This window comes from Apus apus, chromosome 2 (assembly GCF_020740795.1).
Source record: "Apus apus isolate bApuApu2 chromosome 2, bApuApu2.pri.cur, whole genome shotgun sequence".
Lineage (NCBI taxonomy): Eukaryota > Metazoa > Chordata > Aves > Apodiformes > Apodidae > Apus > Apus apus.
The window spans coordinates 133,855,894-133,863,378 of NC_067283.1; the positions used below are offsets into that span (position 1 = coordinate 133,855,894).

A 7,485-nucleotide genomic window follows, 5' to 3' on the forward strand; every position below is an offset into this window, starting at 1 on the left:
TATTCCAAATTTGAAGTGTTTGGTTTATTTTTTTTCAAGAATAGGAGTTGGGATAATAAACTGCAGAGTCAGTTAAATAAAGTGTCTAGTTTATTCTTAATCCAAATCTATTTTCTTATCACTGTAGGAATAAACCCTGCTGGAGTTAATTCAGAAAAGTTCAGCAAACAAAAATAGATCCCACCCTTCTTCATTATCCTAAACAGAAATCTTCACGAATCTCACATATTCTGCTTCTACTCCTGGTACTTACTGAGCTTATAGTACAAATAATCATAGAATCGTCTCTTATAAACAACATAGAAGTTAGTGAAATGTCAGAGGATTTCCCTTTATCTTTGATTTTATTACAAATTCATCCGCTTTCCCATTTTATTAGTGGATGCAATTAATGGGACCAAAGGCTTCTGAGGGTATAAATTAAAGTTAAAATTTCGAATAATGCCAGCAGCTTAAGAAGATAGTTTACTGGTAACTCAGTCTTCCAACTCCACATACATCAATTACTCACTTTTTCAGCTGCCAATCCTGGCTTTAGCTTTAATACATGGTATTAAGTGCATCTCTTTGCTAAAGGAAATTAAAACTGAAATGAGTTATATAAAATTGTTCTTTGTACTTTAAGATTAAACTAAAACTGTCTTAAAATGACTTACTGCCCTCAAACATTGTTTTCAAATACCTTTTTTAAAAGTCAGTTTAAATTTCTGTCACCAGTAATAAGCATATTCACAATTCACACAGGCAAAAGAAAGTAGCGCAGGGAGCACTTATTCTTCATGCAGGCACTAATGTGTTTAAAAAAGTAGAACCAGCAATTACATACAGTAAGAGTGTGATGTTGCCATTCAAGGAATAAAAACCATATCTTTATCATGCATTTAGGGTGGAGAAAAACCTAAACATCTCCAGAGAAGTGACATGTATAAGGTAAAATACCAAGAAGTGCAAATGAGAAGATGAGATTCTCAATGTGCCCAGGTAAGGCAATGTAGTGCCAAGATACCCAAAGCACTCAACTATTCTAGTAGATGGAAAAAATAAAGAGGAAGCTGAAGAGCAAAATACCTATATTCAGTACTGCTATAAAAAAAATAAGGAATTTTTAATCCAGGAAACACTTCAGTTGCCTCAGATGTTGTTACAGGACTAAGACTTGGGCCAGGCTGATTGGCAGGCTTGGAAGTTTAAGCAACTTAAAGCAAACCTGAGCCAGCTGGATGGAAAAAAAATGATATTGGCTCATTATCCTTCAACACCCAAGTAGGTGAAAATTGGCTGATCTTGATGCACTTTTATTAGAATTCTGGTTCAAGAGAAATTTGGAATAACAGTCCCTGATGCCAAAAGAACTGTGTGAAGCTGTGGTTGGAAACTGCAGTGTGTAAAACTGCTGTAGCAGGGCTTTTCATCTTTCTTTTTCCTTTTGCTGAGGATTGTTTCATACAGCCAATGCTGAGTTTTTGTCAAGGTTTACTTTAAAGTTAGAAATTGATGGGCTTCCCACAATATCCCCTGAGCAAGTTTTCTTTGCAACAAATATTCTCTACAAACTTCTTTGGAGCTTGTAACTTACCAGAGGGATAACACTGGTGTTCATTGTGCTTGCACAATTTTCAGGCACAAAAGAACAGCCTTTTAATTTGTCTTCTAGGAGAAAACGATGTTCATTCAACAGCAGATGTTAATGATTTATTTATATTACATGCAGGGATTCTTAATTGAAGAAAGCAAGATAGCAAAACCTGGCTCTTTCACTGCTTCTCCAGCCTTTTGAGGTCAGCACCTTTGCAGAACTTCAGCAGCAGCCTGAGAGTAACAGGTGAAAAGAAAACTGCCCCATGGAGAGCACAAGGAGGGATTATTGGTCACCGAGCTACTGTGCTATTTGCCTTCAGTATGTCCCTGCAAATTCAATATCACATCGAGAGAAGGCTTACAAAATCCAAAGGACATTTATGCCTCACCTTTATTAAAGAAGGTTCTGAAATTCCTGAGCTTGCCTCCCTTCTTCACAAAGATTTTTATGTAAGGCTGCTGTCTAATCCTATAGGTTGTTCTCTATGACATGAATGCAAACAGCAGGAATAAAAGTGCATGAAAGATTGTTTTTACACTTTAGAAAAAAGTGTATTTTAGAACATGATGGAAGCAAAAGATACTGCACAGATGAAGTGAGACATTTCCCATCAGGAGGAAGGTGTGGTTCTGTGAGATGAAAGGAAGGAGTACATTTTCTCACTACCGAAGAGATGTCTTATAACAAATCTCCTCTCAATGTTGTGAGGATCCATAAATTCAGGTCAAATTAAATAGCCAGCCAATCTGCATTTTAAATAATGATGTGGTTAATAAATAGGAAAAAGATCAGAGAGATGTGATGCAGCAAAGTCCTCTGAAAGTCTCTTAATGGCAGTTAATAAAGAGAATTTCAAAATCAATACATGGCTTTCCTGGAAGCCAATGTAAAGTCATTAAAGTGGGAGCACTATAGCTCATATGCCTGTAAGAATTCAAGTATTCACGTCCTGGACACTTTGTATCTGGGGAAAAAGATGATCAAAACTTTTGTGAAGCAAAGCAATGTGTTACAACGCTCCAATTTCTGCAAAACAAGAGTTTTGACAAGAAGTTGAAAATCATTCCCTTAAAGTAACTGTATCATCTTGGCACCATTTCACAAAAAGTTCCATTCTCTCCCTGAGTGGCTGCACAGGGGCAGACTGTTTCATTTGATCTTGAGAAAAACCGACTACTGTCATTCCTTTGTAATATGCAAAATGAGAGGACTGTGCCTGGCACAAAGACAAGCCCTCCTGTGAATGCTACAGATTGTTTTTCATTGTCTTGTCAAAAGTCTTTCATTTCCAACCTCTTCCCATTTCCTAGACCTGGCTACCAAAGCCCAACTAGACCTCAATCCAAACAAGTGTTTAACACCAGAACAACAAAAGCTCAAATGGATTTTAAGACTTTAATATTTTTGCTTTCCTTGTTCAAACAGCTGTGTATTTACAGGCACTGTCAGTCTCTGTGTTTCAAGCTGTTTACATCAAGAGACTCCTCTACATCCCCATCTTCCAGTAAAGCCTTTTCAACAGCTGATATTAACAATAACATATTTATTCAGCTTTGTGGTATTTTGTTCTGTGCAACGTAGCATGGTTTCACTAGCAACTGGCAAAGCTCTTGAAGTTTCCTTTTGCAGAGGCTTTTTTTGCAATTTTTTCTCCTCCATTGTTTCTCCTCATTGTTTGAGTTTGAATGGTGGCAGCCTGCAAACATCCCTATTTCCTACAACTGCCACAGGAAAAAAGGAAAAAAAGATTTCCCTATAGTCAAGTGTGCTACATGCTTGGACTTACATTTGGGCCCGGAACCAGAGCTGCACAAGTAAGATGGGCTCAGAAAGGATCATTGTTACAGCTCATGAGTCAGTGACTTCCCTGCATTGGTCCTTGGACTGCAGGAGCTACCATGAAGTAATTTTGTTGCCGTATTTTTCTCTGAACTTTGAGTTTTAAGAAGCTCCATACCTCTCAAAGAAAACTCAGTTACAAAACTGCTGTTCTCTTGGCTTCATGTTGAAGATATGGTGGGAAAGCTAAGTTCCTCCATCAGTGTAGATTGTTGCTATATGTAGACCTAGTTTCAATTGAAGGCATAGGAGGCTTAGGAAACCTGATAATAAAATACATCTTAAGGCACAAAGCCAGTTACATTCAATATGATTTTGGGTTCTACTGAGAAGACCTTATCATGTATTTTATAAAGTGCATAAAGTTCTTGAATGCACACAGGTGGGCTAACTCCACTCATTCCCAAGTTCACCTACACTGACTAAAACACCTGCTCCACACAAGATCCTGCACCAGGGTGGTTTAACACTCAAAGTTGTATCGACTTACAGGAAGTGGTGCAAAATCATACTAATGTATCTGAAACCAAAATGTAAGCGAGTTGTATCCATTCGGTGATATCAGCTTACACCACTGCAAGGAGCCACTCGAAACTGAAATTGATGTTTACCCAAGATTTTGCACTTACTTGCAAAATTTTAGGTGAGTGGTGCCACTTTCTGTTGCTGATAAGCTCCAAGGCTGCCAGCTACTGGTGTGCTCCTGGTCTGCACCACTGGCTGCCCCTCCATGAGCGTGCAGGCTTGTGTTTGATCTGCAACCACTGTTTGATAAGGTTGAAGCAACTGTACTATAAGCAAAAAGCAATCCCAAACCCTCCCTGGTAGAAGCACCACTGGTGTAGGTGCCTGTGGCCTGGGTCACTTCTGAAACAAGAAGAGTTGATTCCAACATTATTTCTCCTCCCAGTTCATCTGACCTCTGTCTGAATGAAGGAACGGTTGGTAAGGGGATAATTTCCAAGTGTGTTGTCTGAGAATCCTGGATTCCAACAGCATCCAAGACTTGCTCAATGGTACAGCTGTGGTGAAGGAGAGGCTCCGCATTCGTGCGCTCCTACTTGGGCCAGCTGAGCACTGCTGGAAGTGGAAACTCTCCAGAGAGCCCACAGGGAGTGTAAATGCAGTTTTCCACCAAAGGCCAACCACTGTAACCCACCAAGGCTGCTGAATATGAGTATTTGGGCTTCTGGCTAAGGTACTTGTTTCCAGCAGGTGAGTTGCTGCTGCTACTTTGGCTCCACACAAGGCTGTGGTGACAGCAGTTGGTCCTTCCCCATGTCCTGTGATAACCTGTGTCACCACCATGGCAGATCAGCTGGTAAAGCCTTAGTGTAAAGTGCACTCGTGTGAGAGACCACCCTGACCTACCCCTTCATAATCTGAAAAATATTCTTTGGCATCTGGTAGGAGACTCTGCCCTGTACAGTTTTGTACACAGAGGAATGGAAGCAAGTTGAAGTGGTTACTTCAGTTTAATCTTTGCTTACCGATTTGTTTTTTTTTTTTTAATAGAAAAAACAGTTGCATGTGGTCTTCAGGAATTACTCTTATGATATTGAAGTGAATAAAACTTCTCTGCCACCAGAATAAGAAGACCTGGGTCTTCATTTCACAGGTCATGTCAGGCTGGGAGAAGAGGCAGCTGCAACTCTATTACATCAGTGTTAATGAAGTATAAAGCAAAACATAAAAATGTTTTATATTTGTAAGATAACAGAGTAAATGTGGCTTTGTTGTATTAGATGTATTAAATGGAAAACACAGATTTTGCTTGCAAATGAATTTACAAAGATTATAATGGTTTTGATCCCATTATGAAAGTCAGTAGATGTACAAAGGAGGTACCTGGAGGCCCATTCCTGACTTACAGTTCTGTTACATGTATTGGAGGGATATAAAGTCAAACAAAAATCAGATCATGTAATTCTAGAAATTGCTAGTTGCACAACTTGCGTTAACTTAAATGCATTTGAAAATGCGTTTTTTTGTTAGCAGATCAAAATAGGGTTACCCTTTTTTAATGTGTAGGAAGGTAGTTGAAGGTATGCAGCAGCTGTTGATTGACCTAGTAAACTTTCTTCCATATGTAAAAGGCAGTGTGAAAAACAGAAATTCTTGGAAGAAACAAACTGGTGGGGACAAGCAGTGTGAAAAGGAATCTAAATGGGAAGATAGAACTGAGTTTATTTGCCTAGCTCATTAGTTCCTCCAAGCTACAGATTCCTGGTTTGGGTAAATAGAGCTGTGCTTTACGAGCCTTTCTGTCTTTGTTGCTCCCCACGTGAGAGCAAGAAAAAGTCGCAGAGCATGGCAGAGCCTTCAGCAACATCACTGCATGCAGATGGACCAGCACCATCTCTGGGTGGTTTTTCACATAAAAATGAGGAGAGAATTTCCTTTCCACCTTCTCTGTTTGGCTTTTTCTCAGATCAGAGTCACTAAGGGACACATAAGCTTTAAGGACAGTTAGTCACAGCCAGCAAAAAGAAAACCAGGCTGCAATGAGAGCCGATTGCTATGTTTAATAAAAGCTCAATTTTTCATTCTTATTGTACTTGCTCCTAAAAGATGCTGTGAAGATTGCAGGATTTTGACTCCTTTCAATTTCTTTTGCAGCATTTCAGAGAAGGAACAGTGCAGACTGCTCCATGCAGCTTTGTTGTCCTTCACTGAGAGAGGCCTAAATCTCAGTGCCTTGTCTAAGAATTATTGCATTGTCAGCAACTACTAATCATTTTCATGTGAAGAAGGTTTCCTTAAGGCAATCTCCTAGAATTCAGGTTGCCTCAAAATCCAAAATTTGTCTCAGTCTTTGGATTGCTTGCACATTTAGAAACAATTCTGAGGTTTTAAAATATTTAAGAAGTAACTGAACATGCAGCAAAACTTTGCTTGTCCTGTGTAGCAGTTGGAAATACAGGCAGGTCTTACTGGAGATACGTAAAGCACATCATGTTTTACATGCACATCCAAATGTAGGCAGTAACTGTCAAACGAATGACAAATTCATTAAACAAGAAACAAGCCATATTAATTATGACTAAGTATAGGAACCTAGAGTGTGTTAATAATGCTGAATGTTAAAAGTTAGCTGGAGTTTGGTGTACAGAGTGAGTATTTTTGGCTGACTGGGTATGGTTTATTTCACAGTCAGGAATGCCAAACGACTGACCTAGTGAAGGTTTTTCTCCCCACTCCCCCATGCAATTTCTGACAATATCTTTTGATTGTGTCTTTATTTTTCACAGCTCTAACATATTAATTGCATTGAGGAGGATATTAAAAATCTTGGCAGAATTAACCCAGTCTTGTCTTTTCATACCTTTCCTACCAAAATGCATTGAAAGTTTGTGTAATTTGAAACAATGAATGTTCATCTCCTTCCTACTCCTGTAATCAAAATTAGATAAGATCTGCAGGTCCTAAGCTGTAACTCATGTAGATACCTGTGAGTCACAAGTAAAACTCTGAGTTCTCTGGTACAGTAAGTCTGTATATGTACGTGTATGCAAATGCTATGCAGAAAATCCAGCACTAGCAGTCCTGAAGTAGTGAAAGCAAAAAACCCCCACCCTTTAAACTCAAATTATCATCCTGGAACTGTGCTTTGTGTGCTTGCAACCTGCTCTCCAAGCAGAAATTGCATATACTATTGGTCAGACCTGTAAGTAAGCAGATGTGATATAATCTGAGCTCCAAACTTGCATCTGGCCTCCAGAGCCAGCCCTTGTTTTTTTACTGAGACAAATGTTTCATTCACTTCAGTGGCTCCTTAGCCCAACCTTAGCATCAGGCCTTGGTTTTTATAACTGAAACTCCCTAATTAAACATATAGTTAGACATCCACTAAATGTTTGGTGTTTTTCTTAACTAACACACAAGGAATACTGATTAGAAATCTAAAATGCCATCGATTTGAACACTCTTTCATGAACGATAAGTGGAAAAAATTGCAGTGCAGGCTTCACACTGTGTACTTCCTGGCTTGCACAGTACATGCCTATAGAGAGAAATTGCTGTGGAATGACTTTCCTGCAAAATAGCTCCATTTTCATGCATTGTAG

The 7,485-nt window shown here is 39.1% G+C and overlaps 1 long non-coding RNA gene across 1 annotated transcript; it reads left to right on the forward strand.

Moving 5' to 3' along the window:
- On the forward strand, positions 1-1,955 carry LOC127381355 (uncharacterized). The gene is made up of 3 exons (XR_007888706.1): positions 1-245; positions 886-981; positions 1,712-1,955. It is a non-coding gene; the product is annotated as an uncharacterized LOC127381355 (long non-coding RNA).
- The last annotated feature ends 5,530 nt before the right edge of the window (positions 1,956-7,485 follow it).